General features: G+C 33.7%; 1 pseudogene; it reads left to right on the top strand.

Moving 5' to 3' along the window:
* The first annotated feature begins 8,587 nt into the window (after nucleotides 1-8,587).
* On the top strand, nucleotides 8,588-12,710 carry LOC136835696 (hemocyanin subunit-like; annotated as a pseudogene).
* The last annotated feature ends 1,144 nt before the right edge of the window (nucleotides 12,711-13,854 follow it).

Here is a 13,854-nt window from a genome sequence, read left to right on the forward strand (position 1 = left end):
AGCAGAATTGTGTCAAGAATAATTTGTTGTACTTTCACAGCATGAATTGGAACGAGCGGAATAGTAGCTCCGCGCAAAAGCAATATATTAAATATACCCTCTAAATCATTTTTTCTTTTTAGTTCTAGAAGCTCTGTGGAGTAAACGCCTGAAACGGCAAAGATATTTTGAAATTACTGTTCCAATAATCGAGAATTTAGGGCAAAGCAAGGGGCCTACTTTTATTACGTGCAATAAAGTTTTACGATTTAAAAAAAAAATAATATAAGTTAACAGTTATACAACATTCATTTCAAACTGTTCCTTTTTATATTTCTATCTCCCGATTTGTTCCCAGTTTTCTGAATAATGAATAGCGTTCAAACATACGACCCACTTCATTTCTTCAGAGTGACTTTCTTATAAAATTAAATGTAAAAACAAAATCGTAGATAGGAACTATTTTCTATATATATATATATATATATATATATATATATATATATATATATATATATTATATATATATATATATATATATATATATATATATATATATATATATATATATATATATATATATATATATATATATTATATATATACTAATTTGATGTTTATGTTACAATGATTACTGACCACTTTTAATTTCTTAAGATAAAACTTAATTTTCCTATTTTCACAAAAACTTTCTGCACAGTAATGGTTAAAATGCAAATCTCATATAGCTGCTAACAGAAAGGTTCATAGAATTTGAGGGGAACTACCTAGCAAACTTGAAGAAGCATTTATAAAGAAGGCAAGAAGGAGAAATATGATAAAACAATCCAAGGTAATAGTAAGGATTACAGGAATAATATTATTATTGTTGGCGTGGCTTTTGTTTGTCCTCAGTTGTTTCAATTACATTGTACTGTACATCATCTACCTTATGTTTGTTGGTGAAAATAGTAAAAATATTCATCTTTAGTTCATTGCCGAAGGATGACGATTCTTGTTTCTGGAAATGTTTTGGTTATCATTATACCCACTTTGTACATGTTGGTTCTAATGGTAACATATGATTTAAGAAAAAAAAAAAAAGAGTGATTTGGTGATTTACACCTCAGTATGTTTATATAACTGCGTGTTATTAAGTATCTAATTATAGTTCAAAACTGAGATTCTAGATCTAAATACGAAATAGGAATGGATTACATTATACAAAGTATGTATGTTGAATGAATCATTCCCCATATGTTTCTTAGCAAAAGTTGAAAATATGTAAAGTATGAAATTAACGCCTAAAATGTAAGAAGTACTAATTTACTAGTAATAACTGAAAGTGTGCCCTCCAATATTGTTCTTCTATTTCAAGATAATTCTAATTTTAATTAAACAGTGTAGATTTATAAGGAAATAGAGAGTTAATAAACATTTCTTACGGAATAATTTTCTAGAAAAACAATGCCTTGACAAGCTTCCAATTCAGGTATTTAGTTCAGGACCGTTTTTAAGAAATAATTTTTCCATATAAAAAAAATCAAATCTTGTGTGCAAATAATTGAATTAAGGTTTAGAAATAAAAACTGTGACCAATATATACGGTTTACAATGATATTTAAAGAGTTTTCTGCGGTTCTACAAGACATTATGATGCTGCCTATGTATATATCGATGAATTTAAAATCAAGACTAGCAAACCACACTCTAGCTACTATTTTTCTTTCGAAGTAAATGATTCTGCAACCATCGAACGCGTATTAAGCCCTGCTCCCAAGGTTTAATTTGAAAAAGGTAATAAACAAGGTTTTTCCGAGCCAAAGAAAATTCTCAAATGCCTTGGATGAGCGAAGTCTATATCAGATATGCAACGAATCAATCAAACTCTGTTTCTTTAAAGCCTTCATAATTAATGCGATTTAAAAATCGATTTAGAAACTCGAAAAACCCATCAAAGGAACTTTACCAGAATGCACTAATTGAGTGTTTTCACTCACCTGCAAATGCAACAGAGAGCAGAGCAGCTCCGGCCACTGCCAAGAGGAGGAGAATCGATTTCATGCTGACCAGCCACGAAGCTGGTCGAATGCATTGGTCCTTATATATACCAGCACTGAAAGGGCTTTGGCCTTCCATCCCCACCCCCGTCTCCCGCCCGTGGTCAAGGCGTTTCCTTTGGACTTCGATAACAGACTAAGATCTTGGCAACGGGCATGTTTTAAAGATAAACTATTTTTCATTTGTGACTGATAGCTTGTAAGCAATAAGATAACGTTCATTGTTGATCAAAGGCTCCATAATGGTGCATCTGAAATTTGTTATGGTATTCTTGGTAGGTACACTCCCCTCCGTATCTTTTTTCTTCGATTAACCTATTCAGCTTCCCTTTAACTTCTCTCTGGTTCTCGATTTTCTCTTCGTTTCTCTTTTTCCTCTACTCATTTCGTCTTATAATTAAGTATAGTTCAATTTTCCTGCCACCTTTTCTTCTACATGGACACCACTATTCCGACTTCAGTGGTTAGTTTTAACTCTTACTTTTTTGTAGGTAATTTGAGCGGTATTTATTTTTCTTTCCAACGCTAACAGAGGCACGTCACATTACATTTTCTATAGATACAGATAAAAGGAAACATACGTAATGAACCAAACTCTTCACGAGGAATAAAGAAGAGTCATGAAGATTAAATTTTACGGCAAACGAGGAATCGTTTTTGTTCAACTCAAGTCGCAGGATAATTTTCCAAAAAAAATAAAATATTTGGTATATCTTTTTTCCTGGCTTTGAAGGATAAGGGAAAAAAAAGTTCTTGCCTGAATTCAAGGAATGATCCTTCAAATTTCCTAATGACTTAGATTATGGTCCAAACGATCTTTCGAATGACCGAGTTGATGGTCTAAGTGACCTCTGAATGACCTTTAGTGATGTCTAGAAGAATTTCCGAGTGACCTGAAAACTGGGCAATTTGAGTGATTAATGGACAATAAAACCGTCAGATTCTAGAGCTTATGAATAACGTTTACAGTCAATATCGTGTCTGGAGTGTTCAAAATAATTGATTTTATGATTGTGTGCCTTCACGTAGCACGTATATTAATCTGAAAACTTCTAAAGTAATTTCAGCTGCTAGTTATAATTGCAATTTCTCAATAACATCATTTCCTTAACAGACAAGCTGTAAAATATATTTAAGTAATTTTCATATGAATTTGTTTTGAAGAAAGCTGATTATTTATGCTTTAAAATATACATCAAAAGCATTGCAGTACAAACGGAAAATTACAATACATGTAAATTAAGTCTTATAAAGATATTGACAGAGAGAGAGAGAGAGAGAGAGAGAGAGAGAGAGAGAGAGAGGAGAGATTGTTGGTTGGGAGAAATGGTTGGAATGGAAATTCATGTGAATTAAAAAATGATTTTCGCCACAGTTACAAAAATAATGAACAAAGACCACATGTACATTACTAACGGAAACAAGACTTTCTTTTCCTTTGTTACCGTAACTTATGAGAGTATAATTTTTCTATAATGGTTCAGATAACAATGATTTGAGAAACCATAGATTTAAAATTAACAATGATGAGAAAACGAAAAAATTTTTTCTTTTAATTTTCCCCTCAAACTTTGTTAAATCTGGACGAATAACATTTTGAAGGAGTCCGAATTGGCGTCTGAAATAATTGTATGAAGCTAAAATTGGCCTTAGTTTTGGCACGCATTTCCTTCTCAAGCGCTAGCTATCACTTGAAATCAATATCCACCAATACGATTTTCATGTTTATTTACTAATCAATTTACCACAATTGGCTTTGAATATTCCGGAAGATCTAACTTGACTACTATTACTTTCCCAGCCACATACTGTTAGAGAACTCACATTGATTTAAAGTTTTTAGTTTTCTGTAAAAGAAAACTCTTGAGTTGGCTTTGTCTGTCCGCCCTGAGATCTTAAAATCTGCTGAGGCTAGAGGACTGCGAATCGGTATGTTGATCATCCACCCTCCAATCATCAAATATACCAAATTGCAGCCCAGTAGCCTCAGTAGTTTTTATTTTATTTAAGGTTAAAGTTAGCCACTGATCGTGCGTCTGGCAACGCAATAGGACATGCCACCATCGGGCAGAGGCTGAAAGTTTTATGGGCCGTGCCTCATACGGCATTATACGCTGTAAAGAAAACTCGATTGCGCTGAAGAAACTTCGGCGCATTTTTCACTTTTTTTTATTTACGAAACCGCCTTAGGACACCTGAAGCGGCATTGTTTCCGATTGGCAGTGATCCACTAACATTGTGATGTGTATATAATTATGTCCTTTTAACTCACAAATAATCAATTCTGTGAGGATTTGGAGAAGACGCTACATATTCTATTTCCATAAATACAGAACATAATATTGCTTATGATAGAGGTTCACATAAATTGAATAAAATTAGCGTAGAATACCCGTGACTTTTGCAGCGTCTGGGCGTAAAGATATTTTTTGTTATCATTTCGTGAGCTTTCCATCTTGTTAAATTAAGTACGTCCGATTTTTCTACTTCTGTTGAAATAACTTATTAGTTGAAGTGTTTCGACTGAAGTGATAAAATTGATTATATTCTTTTGGCCATTATTTTTATTGTTGTTGTTGCGCTTACTTTTGTAGTTAGTTAACATCATGAACAGAGCTGTTGAAAATACCATTTTTACGTTATTATTATTATTATTATTATTATTATTATTATTATTATTATTATTATTATTATTATTATTATTATTATTATTATTATTATTATTATCATCATTATTATTATTGAACTATGGAAAAAGAGCCTATGTAGAATCTGAGATATATTATTTAGAATATCCTCTCAAACCCCGGGTGCGAAATCATGTTTGAAATTTGCATGGATGCAAATGCATGAATAGTTGCGGAAGACTCCAAGAATATCAGCTACAGCATACACTCTCTTTAAATTCATATTCATCTAAAACATTGTTTAAATTCATATTCATCTAAAACATCCAAAATAACAGCAGTACGTGACAGAATAAAATTCATATTTGCTCCGCGTATAAAGTGTACTATGCCAGTCCGCGTACCGATTGAACATTATGTGATATGCTTTCTTAGTATTTACTTTCGCTATGGCATTTATCTAAGGATGTCCTTAAAAAAAATTACAGTTGTTCCCACGTCATGTTTGCCTTTGATTGCTATTGTTCATTAGCATTAACCGTTTGTTATAGAAAAGTCTTGTAATTGCCATAGATTTCATAGTAAAGGACAATAGGTCTACCCTGGAATTCTGCCAGTTATCTGAGTACTTCTGGCTGGAAACGCCAACGCCTGCTTCTGGCGACTTACTAATTCTGGTCCTTATTTGTATCTGTGCTACATTTCGAACTATGGCACCTTTAACCTCAATGTCATAACAATGGACTAAATAAATCGGTGGCCGGTAATAAAGTCACAGTAGAAAAAAAAGTAAAAAAAATAGTCACATTTTTGGCTAGGAAAAAATGTCGCATTAATTTACAGTCTTTTGTTTACGTTTTTAAGCTCATCCCCACCGGGCTTGTATTAAACACTCCGAAAAGGTGGATACATACCGGGCTAAAACCCTCGGGGATCATTATCTAGGAAAGATTGTGACTTTTCCTGTGGCTTTTTTCTGTGACTTTTTTACCTGTGACTTTTTTTACCTAGATTTAATAAATCATTGTATGCCAAGTATCACGCTAATAGCTTACTGTACCTATTGCTAACGTCTTATAGAACAAGGGAAAAATAGAGCCACATTATACCTCATAAAGTTGTTTGAAAATAAGGGTAACTTCTAGGCACTACTGCTAAATTGGCAGTGGTAAACCTTAATTTGTTGAATTAAAGTGCTAAAATATTATGACAAAAGAAAAACTAACAAATATTATAACATTATCCTTACAGATAGATTTCCATAAATCTACTTGAAGCAGACTAAATCAAATGTAGATTTGGGTTTCAGTACTTTCATAGGCTACAGAAAATTATATGTATTATATATATATATATATATATATATATATATATATATATATATATATATATATATATATATATATATTTTCATATGCACACACTCACACACACACACACACACACACATATATATATATATATATATATATATATATATATATATATATATATATATATATATATGTGTGTGTGTGTATATATATATGCATTATATACATATATATTTATTTACATAGTTATAAATGTTCTCTTTTTCAATAAAAATGTCGACACTTTTTCCCTAGTAGATACTTTTTTACGCAGTTCCTGTAGACTTTTGCGCAGTTCATTGGTTGATTAGTAGAGACAAATAATAACAGTCAGAGCAAGATGTTTATACAAAATGGATACGTGGCATTGTGCTCGCAAATGCACTCGTTGCCAGGTGATTATCCTTCAAGATAAGACGCGTAAGATGATTTTTAGTATTTGGTGGGCTATTGATATATGTGTTACCGAACTACACCTTGGTTGTCACGTACCAATCCTAATTGAATCCCTTATCCCTTCTATGATGTTTTAAGTCAGTTATTTGAAATAGGAAAATAGTTCTTCTTTTAAAAAATACACATTCGGCAAAGTAATCTCGGACGTCTTAAAGTTTCAGGAGTTCCCCGATTCACAACTTTGGTAACTGGGGAAAGAAATAAAAGTAAAGAAAACCAATTATTCCTACTTGTTCATTCAATATTGCTTAAAAAGTTCTAACATTCCGAGTAGTCTACGGAGATTAGAAAAAGTTTTGCTTTAAGGAAGTGAATGCTAATGGAAAAATATATATGGAAATGGTGGATTATTTTGAAGATTAGGGTTCATTTGATAATGCTTGTAGGTGCTTAGAGTATTAAGAGGGCACTTTGATGTCCATCAATCCAAGTTGAATGGTAGGGTATGGAAGAAAAAATGAGATTTGAGTTGCTGACCAGGATGAGTAAGGCATGTGTGGAAGAGTGAAAGGCTCTGAAAGATTTGTTGCAAGATTAGCATTCCTATACATAAGAAACAGTGTGATAGAGATGTCTTATGGATCATGACAGCATAACAATATGCACTATATTAGATGAGGTGATATGTGGTAAGATTTTAAATTATAACAAAATACAAAAAGCATTAACATACATTGGAGAATTGTGGATTTTGACACGGGAAAGAAATGTATGAAATGTATGAATCAAGCAGATATCATAAAGTAATTGTGTGAGCAGTTTGAGAGTGAAAAGAAAAGTGGGGGACGCTGAGGATGTATTGGGAATTGAGTGATTTGTTAAAAGCTACAAAGTTTGTATGATCAAAGCTGAACATGTATAAAAATTTGACGACAATTAAGAGATAGATTTGGTTATGACTGCTCAGGAGACATATAGTGAGATGCTAGTAGCTTATACAGTGTTCATTGTTGACAATGAAGAAAGACTGCAGAAAGTAGGAAAGGAATTATTTGTTTACGGCGAAAGTTGAAAGAGACTGTGAGTTAATAAAAGTTCTTGATGGTAAATGGTATCCCAAAAATTAAATAATGGAAATTCCAGTCCATTGTGCAAGAATGAAATCTGCTGATCCGATTATTTATCTAGGATTGAATCTAGGAAATGATAGTAAATTGAAACCTGAGACGTCACAATAAATGAAGCAGAAAGGGTAAGCGTCTAAACAAAACAAAAGATAGTCTGTGTGGCGAAATATGGAATGTACATGAATGAATGTGGATGCCAAAGGCGAATAAAAATTAAATACCTCTCAATATGAACATTTGAGTTTCAGTAATTCAGTTTTGGTATATTTCTGGAAAAGAGGGACAGTGAGTGAGAAGTTCAGAGGTACGAATAAGTGGCAAATAGAAACCTAAGTGATTGGCTGGAACGCCAAGGTTTTGCTTCACGTGTTGTATTTCAGCTTGCTTCGTCCTTTCTTCAGGACCTTCTTCATTTTATCACTTCCCCATTTCCCTTTGACTTATTCTGTTTTAGCTTCTTTTCTCTTTTATTTTCTTTTCTGACTTTTATTGTTTCTCTCTCTGTTTATTTTATTTTTTCTTTTAATGATCTTTGTATATATATATATATATATATATATATATATATATATATATATATATATATATATATATATATATATATATATATATATATATATATATATATATATATATATATTATATATATATATATATAAGTATATATATATATATATATATATATATATATATATATATATATATATATATATATATATATATATATATATATATATATATATATATATATATATATATATATATATATATATATATATATATACAAAGATCATTAAAAGAAAAAATAAAATAAACAGAGAGAGAAACAATAAAAGTCAGAAAAGAAAGAGAATCTCTCATGAATCCTTTCACTAATTTTAACTGCACCACTATGAAACCTTTGACCAACAATGTATGTTATCTGTTTGCACACAAGCTATCAGGTACGATGAAAAATAATTTATTTTTAAAGCATGCCCGTTACCAAGACCTTAATCTGTTATCAAAGTCCAAAGGAACTCCATGGCCAAGGTTAAAGGGCGGGGGACGGGGATAGGAATGGAAGGCGCAGGGCTCCGTCAATGCTGGTATATAAAGGCCTCTGCATTCGAGCAGCTTCGTGCCTCGTCATCATGAAGTCGATTCTCCTCCTCTTGGCCGTGGCCGGAGCTGCTCTGCTCTCTGTCGCGTCTGCAGGTGAGTGAAAACACTCAGTGTATTCTGTTAAAGTTCCTTTGATGGGTTTTTTTAACTTTTTAAATCGATTTTGAGATCGCAGCAGTTATGAAAGCTTTAATGAAACAGAGAGTTTACTTGGTCAGTTGCATATCTACTATGAGACTGAGCTAATCTCAGGAAGCTGAGGACTTTCTTTTCACTCGGAAAAATCCTTACATCTGTGTTTTTTTATGTTTTTAAACTGAAACCACAGAAGCAGGGTCTATTATTCTTTCGTTGGTTTTAGAATTATCAATACATAGACAAAAATAGTAGCTAGAGTGGGATTTGTAAATCTTGATTTTTATTGATGTACGTATGTATGTATGTATGTATTATATATATATATATATATATATATATATATATATATATATATATATATATATATATATATATATATATATATATATATATATATATATATATATATATATATATATATATATATATATATATATATATATATATATATATATATATACATATACATAAAGATAGTTTCTGTAGTCTTTTAAAACCGCAGATTATTCATAGAATAACTTTAAAATTAATATATAATGGTCACAGATTTATTTCTAAATTTTGATTCAGTGATTTGCTTGCAATATTTGTGTTTCTTTTTTTTTTACATGAGCATAATATTCGTTTTTCTGATATTCCTGATTAAGATGCCTGAATTTAAATCTTTTTAAGGCCTTGTCCTTGTGGGAAGCTATTCCGAATGAAATGTTTATCAACCTTACATTGCCATGTGAGCCTACATATTCCAATTAAAATGCTAATTATCTTGAAAAGGAGTAATAATGGTTAGCTCATTCAGTTGAGGAAAATTATAGGGCACCTCTTAGGTTATCGCGAATAATTTCGAAATCCTATTTTGGTTTTTTCTTTTGGGGGCGAAAGGGTGGTCCCTTAGTTTCGTTCCCCTTTTTATGACTTTACTTAGTTGACACGTATTGGAAATTATTCACTCGAGGTATTTGCTTTTTCTTATGTAATTCATTTCCATGTCGATGTAGAATTGTAATTTTAAGCAATAGTTAAATACATAATAACACACAGTTACATAAATAAATAGTTATGCAAAGTGACCATCAAAGGTCTTTTTTTAAACTTTCTTAAACCATATGTTACCATTTAGGAAGTTGTTTCACATTGATATACTATCACTGTCCGTCAAGTTTTTTTTTTCTGAATTTTTCAAGTGCATGCAAGTGACAGTTATGTATATTAGTTTGAAATATCCTTTGGGTTCAATAGAAATCAGTTTTGTGTAAGATTTATAAGCAGCTAAAAGAAACACTTTCTTATGAACATAAATTAGGAATAAAGATCATGGCTGAATTTGAAATGCAAAATATCGGCAACCTTGCATTTACTATTTATTATGTCACTCGGTTGACATTTCATTTCTTTCTAGATGCTTCAAACGCCCAGAAACAGCACGATGTGAACTATCTCTTGTGGAAGCTGAATGAGCACCTTCGTGATGAAAACCATAAAAACTATGCCAAAACCTTCGATCCAGAGGCCGCTAAATCCCACATTACTCCGATAATGGAGAAGCTGTCCACCGCCTCATGAAAGACCTCAAGGATCAACGTCTCCTCCAACAAAAGCACTGGTTCTCCCTCTTCAACGACAGACACCGCGAAGAAGCTCTTATGCTCTTCGACGTCTTCATGCATTGCAAGGACTGGGAAACGGCCGTCAAAAATGCTGCCTATTTCCGTGAGCCGCATGAACGAGGGAGAATTCGTGTATGCAGTTTATGCTGCTGTCATTCACCATCCACTGGCTGATCATGTTGTCCTTCCTCCACTCTATGAGGTCACACCTCACATGTTCACCAACACCGAAGTCATCCAAGAAGCCTATGCAGCTAAGATGAGACAGACACCGACCAAAATCAAATCCTCATTCACAGGCACAGCTAGGAACAAGGAACAACGTGTAGCCTACTTTGGAGAAGACATTGGCATGAATACCCACCACGTTTTCTGGCACTTGGAGTTCCCATTCTGGTGGCAGGATTCCTATTCTCATAAGCTTGACCGCAAGGGAGAAAACTTCTTCTGGGTACATCATCAGCTGACTTGCCGTTTTGATGCTGAGAGAATTTCCAACTACTTGGACCCAGTCGAGGAACTGCAATGGGATAAACCTATTCATGATGGATTTGCTCCTCATACCTCCTACAAGTATGGAGGAGCCTTCCCATCTCGCCCAGATGATATAGAGTTTGAAGATGTTGATGGCGTTGCAAGAGTCAGAGACATGATCATCTACGACAGTCGTATCAGAGATGCTGTTGCCCATGGATACATTATCAAAGAAGATGGCACTCATATCGACATTATGAATGACCGTGGAATTGATGTTCTTGGTGATGTTATTGAGTCTTCCCTATACAGCCCTAATTCCCAGTATTATGGAGCTCTTCATAACACAGCCCATATTAATGCTTGGTCGTCAGACAGATCCCCATGGAAAGTATAACATGCCTCCAGGTGTCATGGAACACTTTGAAACTGCCACTCGAGACCCCGGTTTCTTCCGACTTCACAAGTATATGGATAATATCTTCAGGGAGCACAAGGATACTCTGCCTAGCTACACTTTTGATGAATTAGACTTTAAAGGGGTGCATGTGACAAACGTTGCAATTGATGGAACATTGGAAACTTACTTTGAAGATTTTGAATACAGTCTAATCAATGCCGTCGATGACACCGAAGCTGTAGAAGATGTAGACATTGATACATATGTACCTCGTTTGACCATAAGGAATTCTCCTACAACATCCACATTAAGAATGAAAAGGGGTCTGGTGTTTTAGCAACTGTTCGTATCTTTGCTTGGCCTCATAAGGACAACAGTGGTGTTGAGTTCACTTTCGATGATGGCAGATGGAATGCAATAGAACTTGACAAATTTTGGGTAGAATGTGAGTATTCACAATTCTTTTTATCGTCTTTTGCATAAAACGGCATACCCAGTTTTATGATAAATTGACATTTTACGTATTACTAATTACCTTAATGATTTGAAAAGCACAAATGCACCTTTAATTATTTCATGTTGATGCCGCTGTACCTAATATAGACGTTTGGTATTTGTATAATTACATTGCTTCATTTGTTTGATCATATAAGTTTATTACACTCAGTTCTTCGAGTGTTTTTTTTATTAAATTAACATTTACCAAGACGTTTTCCTAAAATCACAAATTAAATCAATCACGTAGACATCAGTTCATTTTGCCGTAGAATAATGGTAGAATATGAATAATTGTTAACAGATTGATTCGTGTATTTCATTAGGACAAACTGGTATAAAAAATGTATATAGCATTGTTTCATGAAAAGAAAAAGCAACAAAATCTGACTATAAGTATAACTTCCACATACTTTTGCTAAGGCCGAAGCATAAGAAACATTTATCTGAATGATACGTTCTCTACTTTTCCCTAAACTAATGTCACAATGTATTTTGAACAGTATCCTTTGGAGACAACCACATTGTCCGCAAATCCACGGACTCAGCAGTCACTGTGTCTGATGTTCCCAGCTTCAAAACTCTCATGGAGAAGGCTGAGGCTGCCCTCTCTAGCGGAGGAGAGCTCGATTTACATGATTTCGAGAGTGCCACCGGCTTGCCCAATCGTTTCCTCCTTCCTAAAGGTAACCATAACGGCATGGAATTCGATCTCTTTGTTTGCGTGACTGATGGAAGGGCTGATGCTGCTATGGCGGATCTTCACACCAAGGATGAGTTTATGCACTACGGCTCTCATGGAGTGTATCCCGACAAGAGACCTCATGGTTACCCATTCGACCGCCATGTCGAAGATGAACGCATCTTCGAGGTGGTCACCAACTTCCATCATTCCCTGGTTAAAGTTTACAACCGTGGTGAACATATTCACCACCATTAGTAAGCCCCTCACTTAATTATCTTGGCGGTTGTAATCATTTGAGGGGAGTGAAGTGTAATGCTATTGTGGGTATGTTGAATAAAACAAAATATAAAGATCCAGAGCAAGTCTTCTTTATAGTTTTTGCCTTTTTGCAAATCTGATGCTGGGATATCTCTTGTTCTTTGGAAAAATGGTAATGAATATGCTCAGACACCCTTGTTTCCATGAATGATGGGTATCGAGAAAGATTATGAGTGTAAAACCTTTAAAAATATCTCAAAACTGCGTCTTTCAAACCTACACCCCATCGGTAGAGGATTATTAGGTACCTTTTGTCGTAAATTTATTTGTATTTTTTTCATTTGATTTTTTTTTCTAGCAACCAACTTTCCATACAGATCAAGAGTAATATACTTTCTGTGATCATGATGTGTATTTTAATGTGGATTCAGTAAAAAATAAAAACAAAAACAGGTATCGTCACCCTTCTGCAATATGGTTAAGATTAATTTCTTTTTAGCATCAACACAAAATAAAACGAGGTAAATCAAGTATGCAATGATTAAAACCACTGGAAAAGACAAGCAAATCAATATTTTTTTCTTTCCCGAGAAAGTTATATGGAACTGCCTTGATTTACTTTTTTTATATGAGATAGGTCTTTCTTTTTAACTCTTGGAACTTTTCTCGCTGCCCAGTTTTGACAAGATCTGTATTTCGAAAGCTATAGGGTTGACATTTTTTAGGACTAATGGGACACGAACTTAGTATTGGGCTATCAAAGAAGCACGAGTCTCTTTTCCTTCATCTCATCTTAATCCCCAGTGGGGGTCGCGGTTTTGAATTAGCCTCGTCTAACTGTTTCTGTATTAAACGGCTCATTTCATAATTGGTTCTGGCAGATGGTTGACGGACGGGTGCCCTTCTTGACCCCGGTCCTCCATATTTATCCGGGCTCGGGATCAGCACTTTTTGGCAGGCGAATTTTGGGAAATAATGTATATGTTTCATCCAGGAAACAAATGGGTGGTCAGTAATCAGTACATGAAGATAAAACTAGCAATTCTTTAAGATATTTATCCTTATCCATGAATTTTATTCCTTTCATGTTTGTAAGAACATTATCCACATTTTTGAAAGCCAACATATTTTTTCTTGCACAGGCCAGGACACGGAAACTAAAAGAATAAGATT

This window comes from Macrobrachium rosenbergii, chromosome 55 (genome assembly GCF_040412425.1).
Source record: "Macrobrachium rosenbergii isolate ZJJX-2024 chromosome 55, ASM4041242v1, whole genome shotgun sequence".
NCBI lineage: Eukaryota > Metazoa > Arthropoda > Malacostraca > Decapoda > Palaemonidae > Macrobrachium > Macrobrachium rosenbergii.